A 12,970-nucleotide genomic window follows, 5' to 3' on the forward strand; every position below is an offset into this window, starting at 1 on the left:
GAAAGATAACTCCAGTTTGACCATCTCGAGTCATCTTTGCTGTTCAAAGACTGCTGCATGTCTTTAAAATCTTTATTTTGTCGTGTCAGGATGGTAAAATATCTAAACCTGTATTCATTGGAATGAATGCATCTTTCTGCCCGGTTACAAGCACTGACTCACAGTGGAAAGATGACTTACCGGAGAAACAGACTCTGAGAACTATCTTCACTAATGTAACCTTCCAGCTTTCTTAGGAGGGTGTTGTCCCCCCGGCTGTGTCGCAGTGTATAGGATGACATTAATGTAGCAGTACGAAAACATCACAGTACTCAGTGCTCTACATCTTTACTGCCACAAGCTACACTCAGAACAAAACATAAGAAAAAAAGAAATTAGACTATTTTTGTCTGTGAAAACATGCTTTTAAGTCGAAGCTTTTCAAGTATGTTGAACGTGTAATCACCCTCTCTATATCTATATATCTATGGAAACAGTGTGCTCTTCCTCTGCTGTGTACTATAATTAGGATTTGTTGTGCCACCAGACTCACGTTCTCTTGTTAATTAATCAATTATTAATTGATTAGTTAATAAATAATGCGTCTGTTCAATTAGTGATTACTTATGGGACCATGGGACTCACCCGTACCCAACATGCTGTATTCTGTTGTGCTTGGGTTGTAGATGTCATGTTGTTTGGTTTGACGTACACACACACACACACACACACACACACACACACACACACAGTTATAACAGAGAAGAAGATGGCCAATATCCAGAGACATGCGCAACCATTCCCCTTGATTCATGAGAGATGTAAAACTGGAAAAAATAATCAAATAAATAACCAAGACTACCGTGGCCAACAAACACACACAACAGCTCATCCATCTCTGTCCGCCTCTTTGGGTTGCCTCCTCAGCAGCTGTGTGCGTGTGTGTGTATGTGTGTGTTTGTGTGTGTGTGTGTATGTGTGTGTTTGTGTGACGATGGGGGATATTGGCAAGCTCAACCTCGCTCCTATCATATGTCATCTTTAAATGACAGTGTCGTAAAGCATTACGGAGAACAGAGTGGAGGACAGGGGGGCCTGCCAGGGCTTTGTTAGCCAGATAAATGTTTCTGCCCTGTTAGCCTGTTAGCCAGCAGCTGGTATCACTTCTAATCAGAAACACATCCTGCCTGCTGCAACAGGTGCCCTGCAGCTGGGGGAGGATAAAAAAAAAAATTAATGAATACAGATACAGTTTGACTGATATCAAAGCTGATTGTGCTGGTTGCAAATGTTGTATTTTACTTCATTCTATTCTAAATTTGACTGTTCCTCCAATTTCAGCTCAATCTAAAGACTTAAAGGAACAGTTCAACATTTTAGGCATTAATCATTCACTAATAATCTACGAGGACTGGAATCAGCTGACCTGGCTGGTTGCCTGGCAACCTCATAGTGATGACAAGGCTCCAGGAAGTCAGTGCGCTTTGCCCACAAATAGCTACAGCATGTAACTCCCGAGTGGCAACCTCTGTGGTTTTGAAGTGAAGCCAACGCAGATGTGCCAAAAACTGCAGTTTCTCAAACGTCCACTTGAGGCTGGTTCCAGAACGAGTCAATCTTCATAAGTCCCCATGTTAACTTCACAGCAAAAATAAACATGTTTACAGCCCGGTACAAAAACCCCCAAAACGTTTTGGTCTCTATAGCTAATTTCCCCGTTCAAGACAACAGTACTGAGGGTGATTTTTTATATAACTCATCCAGGCTTCATTCAGCTCATCTCAGGCCCACAGACGATCCACATCTTTGCCATATTTAGATTAGCCAGGAGGCAGCGGAGACAGGACTGCTAAGATGGCAGTATGTATGTAATGTTTTTAATCTCTTACTTTCATAAAAGCCCTTCTAGAGAGTGCTGAAAATTATCATCAGCTGTAAACAATTATGATATTATGCAATGGATTCCTGTTTTCAGTGTCTATGTATACTGTATCCCCAGGTGCTGGTAGTTAAAGTCAAACTGTCAGACAAATCTGTTCCCCTTTGATTTAGATCTCTATGCTAAGCTAAGCTTACTACCTCATGCTTCTAGCTCCATACAGTATGTAGCATATAGACATGACAGTGATATCAATCTTCTTAACTATAACTCTATTCCCCAAAACGTCGAGCCATCTCTTTAAAATATTGCTCATGATGCATTACGCTATAGATAAAACACATTAGGTCTGCAATAACTACATTTTTGGCCACTTTGGGGCAGAAACAAGTCATGAACACAGCATTGCCATATCATACCTTTTTATGATAATTCTCTGTGGGTTCATAAATAGGAATGACCCCTTTCACTGCAAGTAGTGAACGTGATTCACTGTTAATGCAGAAATATAGATTAAAGCCACTTTGAGCGCATAGAAGATGAAATATCATGTACAGTATAGCATGAGGAACATCAGCAGGGTGGAGATAACTTTCTCAAGCAGGCCATTACTGATTCCTTACTTCTTCCGCTTCACAACAACATTTCCTTGTTTGGATTCATGTATGGTTGAACTAACCAAAAAAACAAATCAAAAGCTGGGACTTGAAGAATGAGGTAAACGTGATGGAACCAAAGAAGTAGACATGTAAATATGTAAATAATAAATGTGTAACATAAATAGTAAATTAACTCAAATATAAATGATTATATTATATATTTACATCTTCTTTCAAATATATGAATTAACTTCACTTCTAAACCATACAAATACATTAAATGTGAAATGAATTCAGGGAGTTTATGTAGTAAAAAGACTAATCCTTATAAATCAGAGGGGGAGGGGTGAAGTAGCCTCTTCTTTCTAAAATGGTACAACCAGGAATTTTTACATAAACCTCTCAATTGTGATAAATAATTGTGATAAATAATTTGTGGATGTGAGTGAACATGTCTTTGAGCATCATTTCACCTGTCAGCTCTGTGAGTGAACATGTCTTTGAGCATCATTTCACCTGTCAGCTCTCATCTTTTTTATCTCAGTCTTGAATGTTTCTTTTACCTTTTTCTTCATTTTAAAGAGAAACAGGCATCTCAACTCGTTCGGTACCTGCTGCTGGAGAAAGCCAGATGTGCAGCAGCCAGCGAAGCAGAAAGATTTATGCACACAAACATACATGCCTTGTTCATAGCACCGTATGAGTCTAATGTGGCTTCAAGGCTGCGGCTTCCTTCCCCCCAGTCAACATTCATTGTGAGCCCAGGCATTAACTGAATCACTCTGAAGGACTCCACCTCCACCCACCTCCCCCAAACTGTGGTGTAATATGATTTGTGCATCGAAGGTTATGTGGGTTCAGCTGATTACGTTAGCATTGCTGTGACAGGAGTCAGCGCCTGTCGGCTTTTAAACAAGGAAGAAAAGTGTGTTTTAGGCAGCTGTGTATGGAGGCGTTGAAGAGCGGAAACATTTATTTGTCATTGTAACCAACGTCACATATAAATAATAAGATAAACTGTTTACATTGTCCCAGGGGGAGGATGTGTTTTCACCTTAAACCTTAGATTTAATGACTGGCTGTCATATTAGAGCAGCTGAGTTTAATTCACAGCTTGCTCATTACAATGTTTTATTGTGAAATGGTAAATAGGTGTTGTAGGTAAAATATAGCTTTCGTTGAGGTTTATTCAGGGAACATTTACTATATATTTTAAAGGGAACTTATATATAGCATTTCATACAGTTTGATGCAATCACGATCTCCTCTCCCCTCCCTTGGGCCTATTAAGGCCTAATTGGAGCCAAGCTACTTACCACTGATGGGATCAATACGAGAACCAACAGTGGACACACACCATTTTCATTACTTACCGCAGTTCGATACATAGGCAGCAACCGCAGCAATCAATGAGTGCAGCAGTAATAAGAAAGGCTGCAGAATCTGTCAAAATAAAGAGATGCAGATGATTTATATTTCATAATGTGGATGGGTCATTTTCCATAAGTGAGACGAATAAAGCTGCAAAACTAAAGCTGACATTTTACTTAAAGAGCATTGCATTCTGTTAAATGGTGGCATACAGTGAATCCATATGAAAGTGGTAGCACAATTAAAAAAATTAAGATTATAATAAATAATTCATGGTAAAGCAGACATTTGTGAAATGTAGCAGTGTGTATGTGTGTGCACACACACAATGTTGTGTGAGGTGGTCTTTCCTCTCAGTGTTACATCGATAGGAAATCAATAGGTTCAGTGTATCAGTCAAATGCGGTCGGGCACACTGTCAATCACATCAAGTCATGATATATGTTGCTAGTCTCCTGGTGAATCTCTAAAAACAAAAACCTTTATTTTGCTGCCCTCGGAAAAAAAAAATCAAATTAGCAACAGATTAGAAAGAACTGATTTGGCTTCATACATAATCACACCTTGGGTTTAAATAATTTAAAAAAAAGACTTGATTGCTTCACTGGTATGATGATGGATGGAGGATAAATTAAAGGAGCATTCTGTTCTGCTGCCAGATTTAATTTGAAGTAAAAATTAAGGCTTAAATTGAATACTGTGGAACGTGCTGCTCTTTTCAAGCCATCTAAGAAATAAAAAAAAAAGGATGTCAATAAGTACAAGAAAAGAGTCCCAGTGAGTCTGACAGCTGAAAGCTTGATATGTAACATAACAGACAAGAGCAGAAACACACCAGACAGGCTTGTCAATACATCGCACACATAGTATGCACATGTGATTGTGAACATAAATGACAGCTGTGATGTTTGTGGTTTTGGGCATAATATAATATACTTTTAAAATATAGTTAATTTGTGTGTAAGTATTATATAAAGACACACTTCTGAGTTCTTAACTTGTCTCTGCAGTCTGAGCGGATGTCTGCTGATCAGCTGAGTGACTGAATTAACAAGTGCATGAGTCAGCATCACAGTGATGTTTGCAAATTTGGTCTGATGGGTGAGGGGATCCTGAGAAATGTGTCTGACAAACTGTCCTGGGATGGACGAAGAGTATCACCTGTAGTTTCCATGATATAGTGCAAAACACACAAATAAATGTCTAAGTCTAAATGTTCCAGGTAGCAATGCATGTATCAATACTGTAAAGAGCCTGTATGGACCCCTATGGAGTGCTGTAGCCAGATAATTAAACTGTTGTTCATTCTCAACCCTAGAAGACTGTGCTTAGAAGTAGCATGGGCTATAGAAACTAAATAAAGGATGTTGTATGTTAGGATGACTCAATTACAGCCATGAGATGTTTCCCATGGCTTATTATCCAACCTGACACCATACCTGTCCAATGGTATTGTCCAGAGTACGTCCAGATCACAGACCACAGGCGTAATTTCATTACACCCTCGGAGGAAGAGGTATATGAGACATTATCAGTGGTTATAATGACGCAGAGCCTAATAAGGATGTTTACAATACTCTTATTGACTTAGATGAAATGCTTTCTAATTTTAGAAATCTGCAAGTGTTATGAGCGAGAAATGTTACAAAATATTAGGTATAATATCTGTCTTCTTTAAACCACCAGGGATAGTGTTTAACTAAGCTCTCTCTCTCTCTCTCTCTGTCTCTCTCTCTCTCTCTCTCTCTCTCTGTCTCTCTCTCTGTCTTTCTGCGTATTTGTTGTGCCTAACTGTCTAATATGAAACCCACTTGAGACTGAAAGCAGACTGCTATCGACACAGACCTGAGCTCGTTTGAAAGACAAAAGAACAAAGAAAAACTGAAGCGTCTCTCTCAGCACCACAGTGATGACTGAAATGTCTGTCAAAGCCCAGGTGGAATGGAAATCAAGCTTCTGTGAACAACCCTGTAGAAAGGAAGCAATAATGGAAAGAAATATGGATGATGATACAGCTCATGAGTGGAGATCTGTCCAGCTGTGTCACAAACTACAGTATTTAATAAAATGGAGAACTTCAGCGCTTAAATATGCATTTTATATACTGATTTTCAGGTTAAAGAAATAGTTTGATGCTTGTTTGCTTTCTTGATGGGAACTAGATGACAAAATTGATACCACTCACTTAATAATCTGGTAAAAACGTATCTATAATCATCAGTTTAGCTCAATATAAAGTCTGGAAACAGACACAGCTAACCTGTCTCTGACTGAAGGTAAGAATATCCACCTACAAAGCTATGTGGCTTATTTCTGCAGTTACATGATATCATTCGGACACTAATTAGAAGCTGCTGTGGCAGAAAAACATTAGCCTCAGAGTTGGCAATTCAGTTAATTAAAAAAAGCAGCTATAAATAAATTGTTTGTTTGTTTATTTATTTAGTGATTCTGTGATGACATTTTGAGCATCCCACATTTTTATAACAATAATTTGATATAGTAGGTAATGTGTTTGGCAACTTATTTGAGAAAAGAGCTTTCACAATTTATGTGGGAAAGTTGGTGCAACCGAGTCAGTCCTCCCTGTCGACTCTTGATGGTGTCTATGTGATGTGAGCAACATGCTTCATCTCCCTCAGAACAAAATCTTAGGGCCTCCATAAGATTGTAAGTTTGTAAAGCTGGGAACGCTTTGCTGGCGAAGACATTTGTATATTTACAGTGGGAACCGGGTTGAAACCCATGGGAAAAAAAATCCTAGATATCAATGTAATGATGTATATTTCTGGTTCCAATTATTGATGACATCTTAAAATATCTACAATAGAAAGCTTGGGACTTTATTTTCCATGTTTTGATACACTTGGAATGATTTTAAAATGACAGTACAGACGTTTGCTTGCAGAACAACAGTCTCTGTTTGTTACGGTGCTATAATATTCTTGCTGTAGCTCTGGCTATAATAAATCCTCCAATAATTTATGTTCCTGTCTACAGTATTGCCAGCATTAATAAAATGTACCCTGGGGACAGGGTGGCTGTGTGTGTATGCGATGAAAAATAAATTGACTACAAAAAGGGAGTTACACAAGCAAAGAGGCAAACACTGATGGTCTTATTATGTAACATGGTAACAACGTAGAAACTGCACATCAATCAGCAGACAGTATTCCTATTCCTTACGAACAGGTTGTAACATAACTTAAAAAATCTGTAACTTTTTTTTCGGATGCCCAACTACTACTGTGGTAGTAACCTGCAACATCGCTAAGTTCATTATTCCTAAACACTATCTGAGTGGATATGTTATAGCTTCCCAAATAAACAATAACCAGCATGATCAATAATTTGACATTTTGAAGAAACCCTAGTTTTAGTCCTCATGATATGAGATCAGTTCTTATGTGATAAAGGACAGATGCAAGGACATGTCTGGTAGGTGGGTGGAGACTCTCAGTCCAGCCCATCCCTCATATGAGCTAAGGGTGCAACAGTAGATGTCTGGCCTGTCCATTCATTTCTGCCTCCTTCCTTTTTTTCCTCCTCTATTCTGAGAAGTGCAGCACTTAGTTTAATGTGAATAATGATGATGACTGTTTTCCAGGCTGGCCATAATCTGCCGTAAATGGGCCAAGATTTATTGCTATGAATTTCATCACTAACACCTCTCTTTCTTCTTTAGCTTTAGTCTTTGTTCCGTCTTCATTAAAAGTCTTATTATTCAGGTGTCTTGCTTATGTTTCCAGTGTTTCTATGCTGCATTCATGACTCTGTTTTCTGTCTGTCTCAGATGAGTTGACTCCAGTCTGCTTCATAGCCAAGACATCTAAATAAAGTAATTTTAGTAATATGCAGTGTACAGGTACTGAAGATGATTTACCCACAATTTCAATTAATTAAGGACAACATAAACCTGAGCTTTCAGTCACTTCCAAGACTTCATTCTTACTCTTTTGCTCCTTCATTCACTCCCTTTGAGCTACGCCTCTTGGCTCTGAGCCATTCATACATTTTACCACCTCTTTCTATTATCCTATCAGTCTAAAGTGCATGAGGGTGCCTTCTCTTATCCCTCACCGCCTCATAAAGAAGTATGGATAGCTTAAAAAAAGCACTCTTCTCTCTTTCCAATATTGGAGCCAATCTATATCTATCTACTGTTTTTAAACTGAAGTGGCAGCTTCCGTAGACTGATTTCTATCTTCCAAACCAGCATTTAATGGCCAAAAGAGTGGATCAAGCCTCTCAATCCGTCTACATACCTGATTTTTAATTCAACTTCAGAGCAGCCAGTCAGTGTTTTCATATGAAGGGATATGGCAGGCAAGAAAATCATTGAATTAAATTGTCTGAAGGCATAAAATATATATTATTAGGTATTCAAATTGTTTATTAAAAGCTTAAAGTAATTAAAATGTAGGATGATATGCAATTTATAAATAAAAGATATTAGGAATATTAAAGAGTATAATGTTTTGTCTCTTCCTCAGCACTTCAGCTGCCTTCCTGACTTTTTTTTTGTTATTTTAGAGAGAATAAATCATGATCTGCGCTGCAGGGCTGAATGTAAGTGTGAATTACATGCTACTAATGACGTTCAGGGAATTATCTGTCTTTTTTTAAACACAGAGGAAGCTTCAGCGAGGAAAAAGCTTGAGTCGTGAAGCCTGCAGCAAGACTGTAGGGTTGAGACAGATACTCATATAGATACATAGAGAGCGTTTCAAATAAAAAGTGCTCACTGGACCAGCTGGGAGTTCAGTCAGAGGCTTGTGGCCATGAACCCGACAAACATCAGAGGTTTTTTGATGGATTATTTTGGAACCAATGATTCATCAAACTTGAAAAACTCCACTCAGGATGAATAAGACCTGCAGTTTGCTTATTTGAACCTGTTATGGGGGCGTTCACACGATCAAGCGAAGCAAAGCTGCAGTATACGCTGCGCATGCTTGTACAACACAGTGCTTTACCTTTCTAGCTCACTGTGCTGGTAAGAGCCTCTGTCAAAGTGAGTAGCTATACCTACACTGTAAACCCGAACGTTCAAAGTAATTAAATAAATTAAGTAGTGTATACTCAAAGTTTAAATAAAGTTCTACTAACTTAATTATGTCAAGTTCATGTAACATGTTCTTCCTTTTTGAGTAATTTAAACTAATATTATTTGATTAAATTCAACGATTTGTATATTAAGTAAGCATAACTTAAAAACATAACTTAAGCACAACTTAATAGAATTAAGTAATTACATATATGGTAGTCTTCTATTGTTTCAAATAGGTAGGATTTAATAATAAACTTCATTTATTTAGCACATAGTAAAATACAATAAAATCTCAAAGTGCTTCATCAGTAAAATTGATCATAAAAAATAAATTGCAATCATAATAAAACAACACTAGCAACAATTTGATTTGGGAAATGGTCTAGACATTAATGTAAGACATTAATGTAAAAATGTAGCCTATTTATTTTAATCGTTATGTCTTATCAGTTTAATGTAGCATATATATATATTTGATATACATTTTTATATATATAGTGTCGAGGGATCAATTTTTATTCCGATTCCCCCTCCGAAGCAGAAGGCGTCGCTCATGCGCCTGATACACTTTTTTTTTTTTTACCGCTTTTTGAAAAAAAAAAAAGAAGAAGAAAAGGTTGGGCGCGAAAAGGAGCAACGGACGATTGACAACGAACGACGCGAAGCAGGAAAAGCATCACTGGACTTACTGTAAGTTTTGAATGTTAATATACTAACATTTAGTTGTATTTTGTGTGTCGAAAAGAATAGCAGAGATGGCGGGTTCCTGTTTTTATGTGCTTTGCCGCTCTCCCCGAAACCTTGTGCTAGCAGGGCTAGCTAGAAACGACGATATCATTGATTTAACAGTAAACAGTAAAAAATCTTTTACTGTTTTTAAACTATCCCACCTTAAAGCTGTGCAGGTTTTTACTCCAAATCTGCGTTTAACATGAGTGTGTTGCGCCTGCTAGAGTAGATGACGTCACCGCTTCTATCTTACAAAGATATGTGTCTCATCACTGTGCGATGAAAACTCGGAGAGCTAGCCCCCAAAGAGTAGCAACAAAAATCCACACAAAAAAATCCGGTATGTCTTATCTTTGCTGTTTTGTGCCAACAGTTTTATTCCAGCGTGGAAACCCGCTGCTAATGTCTCCTGCTAATGTCTCTGCTTTAGTCTGAATCAGTCACGAAGCTCCTGGTTGTTACATAAAGACAAAGAGGCTTTGACAGTGAAGTGAGACCTCTTGCTGCGATATACCACCTTTGGCTTTACTTCATTCTGGATCGTCATTGGTCAAAAGTGAACGTGGGCGGTACTAATCGATTCTCCTGACTCTGATTGGTCGACAGGTGACAGGTGTCAATCATCCACACTCTGTGTTGTTTTAGCCTTAGCAGCACCGCTAGCTACTGCTAATGCATTCACACTTTAGGGATTAAATGAAAAGGTCATTAACAGGGAAAAATTATAAGTGGAAGTATTTATAATTTGACACTGTTTGGATGCTTTTTAATTGTTCATCAGTTTGTGCCTTTGTATCTCTCTGTTCCAGTTTCAAGAAGTTAAGACAAAAGCAGAAGGATTGATTGCTTACCGCTCTTTGGTGAGGAAAAAATAGAAGAACAAAAGGTTGAGCGTGAGTGGCGGGAAGCAGCGCCAAAGAGAGGCAGCACGGGGGACTGCTAGAGTTGGACCTACACTGCACAGCCAGCACCACTGGACTTACTGTAAGTTTTGAATGTGTTTCCAAAATGATCTGGCAGTGTAAGTTGTGCGCAGCTTCTTTCACCTCCAGAATACAGTTATTTAGACACTACAAGCTGCAGCACAGCCACTACTCCAGAATCAGTCCTCTTCCATACCTCTACACTGATTGCATTTGTACATTTCAGACACTTAATGCACTGAGTACTCATTTGTCAAGATAACATACAGCACAACTTAGCAGTTGTGCAGAGCAGAGTCAGGGGCCGGTGTTATTTAAATGCCCTTTATGCACATTTCAGCAACCCTTTTCTAAATCTACCCTTTTCAGTTATCTCAGAAAGCATTTGAAAAACCACGAAACAGTGACATGCCCATATAAGGATTGTAGCTATAGGACAAATGTGTACTCTTCATTCAATTCCTTTTTTCCCTGTTAAAGGTTTTTTGTGGGCAAGTTTTTCCTCACTCGAACCGAGGGTCTAGGGACAGAGGGTGTCACTCCCTGTACAGATTGTAAAGCCCTCAGAGGCAAATGTACTTTGTGACTTTGGGCTATACAAATAAAATTGATTTGATTAAAGATGTGAACAGATTATTTGTGGACATATGTTCTGATTTGACTGTTTAAAATCATACAATTCTGTTTATCTGGAAATAGGAACTCCATGACATCCACACCAAGCGCACTACTGTTCTCCACGCCCTTCCTGTGTATCTGCGCGAGGACGTCTCTGGATTTTTAAGAACCTGCACAGTAAGTCTCCTTAAGTATCTAACACTACTGTGTATTATGTAAACAGTTTTATGACTTACCTTTGTTTAGTCTACCCATACACTTTCCATGTATGGTCTGTTTTCTTTCTCCTCATTACAAAGGAACTCAATCGGCGTTATGATAAGATGATAAGATGTTCAGTAAAAAATTTAGCTTTGTTTCAGGCTATCTCACACCACTTCGATTCTCGGGTAAAAACTTAACAACATATTCAGTATTCGGTAATCGGCCAAGCGTTTGATTTTTATTCGGCTTCAGCCACAAATTTTCAATTCGGTGCATCCCTAAAATGATGTCTTTTGTTCTATTCCATGGGTTAGACTGTGATTAATATCTATTTTTTCATTCATTCAGGACGAGTCTGATGAGCCAGAGCTTGATGATGTTGCAGTGGCCCTCCTTAGTGTCGTTAGTGACCATGACACAAGTCCAGTTCACTACCAGCCTGTGAAAATCTCTGTCATCATTGAAAGTGATGCCATGGTCAGTCTCCCCAGATTTGGCGATGCCTTCCTGGTAATGTTTGGACTGATCTATGTACTACACCTCAGCTATCCCAAATCACTGACCAACACTTTTGAATTCACTCAAAAGATTTTACTTGGTCTAGAAAGTGGTAAACTGTCACCCAGGTTGCAGTCCCTCAAGAATGACTTGATGATGTAGAAACTCAACTCATCTGAAAGAAGGATGCAGGGTAAAGTTCTTTCCTTTTGTCTAAATAATGCAAAAAGTAATTGCACTACTCTGCAGGTGTTCAGCCATAAGGCCCGAATTACACAATGTGCCTTTGTTCTCATTATAATGCAAAAGTTATGCTAATGTTTTAATGTTTTTCTTAATGGTATTTCTCAGCCATTGTGGGCTGCGCAAGATGACCTAAATTTCACTCTGCATTTGATACTGGTTAATGATTCAGAGTTTTAAGTGAAAATGTTCTTAAACAGTCTGTAGCATTTTTGTAACTGCATCCATTGCTGCCCTATTGCCTTACTAGCAACACGTTAAGGCTTTTTTTTGTTTGTTGTTGTTTTGTTTGTTTTTTTGTATAGCTGTAACAAAAGAATATTTCATCTTTGTATTATTTATCATTATTTTGGATTACTCTGGTTATTTTCCTGACTAAATGTTTTTTGTTCTATTTATTTTAATTTATAAATGTTTATCTATTTTTCTATTTAATTTCAACTTTTAGCAGTATTAAGTTAGCTATACTCATTGTAAATGAGGCAATCAATTGCCACAAAAAAGTTAAGTTTTTAATCAGGTGGTTTTAAGTATACCAACTCAACATATTTGAGTAATCTGGACCAAAAAAACCACAAACTAATAAACAATGAGTTTTGTGAACATAAAAATTATGTGGTTGTGTACTGACTTTTTTTCAAGTTCTGTAAACTTATTCCTGTGGTTTGAAAACTTGAAACTTTACATCATAGTAACTGATAGCTACACTTTGAGGTAGCTGTAATTAAACCTCTTCTTAAAAAGCCCACTCTAGACCCAGAGGTCTTAGCCAACTACAGACTGATATCAAACCTTCCCTTTCTGTCTAAGATATATCTTACCTACAGTAAATATTTGACTTCAGTTATGTGGGTAATTTCAATTAAACTTTTATCAA

At 37.9% G+C, this 12,970-nt stretch overlaps 1 long non-coding RNA gene across 2 annotated transcripts; it reads left to right on the forward strand.

Annotated features, from left to right (window-relative positions):
- Positions 1-9,476: 9,476 nt before the first annotated feature.
- Positions 9,477-12,467, forward strand: LOC109138026 (uncharacterized). 2 transcript variants are annotated; one of them, XR_002041813.2, is made up of 4 exons: positions 9,477-9,568; positions 10,417-10,591; positions 11,230-11,325; positions 11,701-12,467. It is a non-coding gene; the product is annotated as an uncharacterized LOC109138026 (long non-coding RNA). The 2 variants fall into 2 exon arrangements; XR_003464189.1 differs by having other exon boundaries at positions 9,504-9,581.
- The last annotated feature ends 503 nt before the right edge of the window (positions 12,468-12,970 follow it).

The sequence above is a fragment of the Larimichthys crocea genome, chromosome XVIII, assembly GCF_000972845.2.
Source record: "Larimichthys crocea isolate SSNF chromosome XVIII, L_crocea_2.0, whole genome shotgun sequence".
In the NCBI taxonomy this organism is placed as follows: domain Eukaryota; kingdom Metazoa; phylum Chordata; class Actinopteri; family Sciaenidae; genus Larimichthys; species Larimichthys crocea.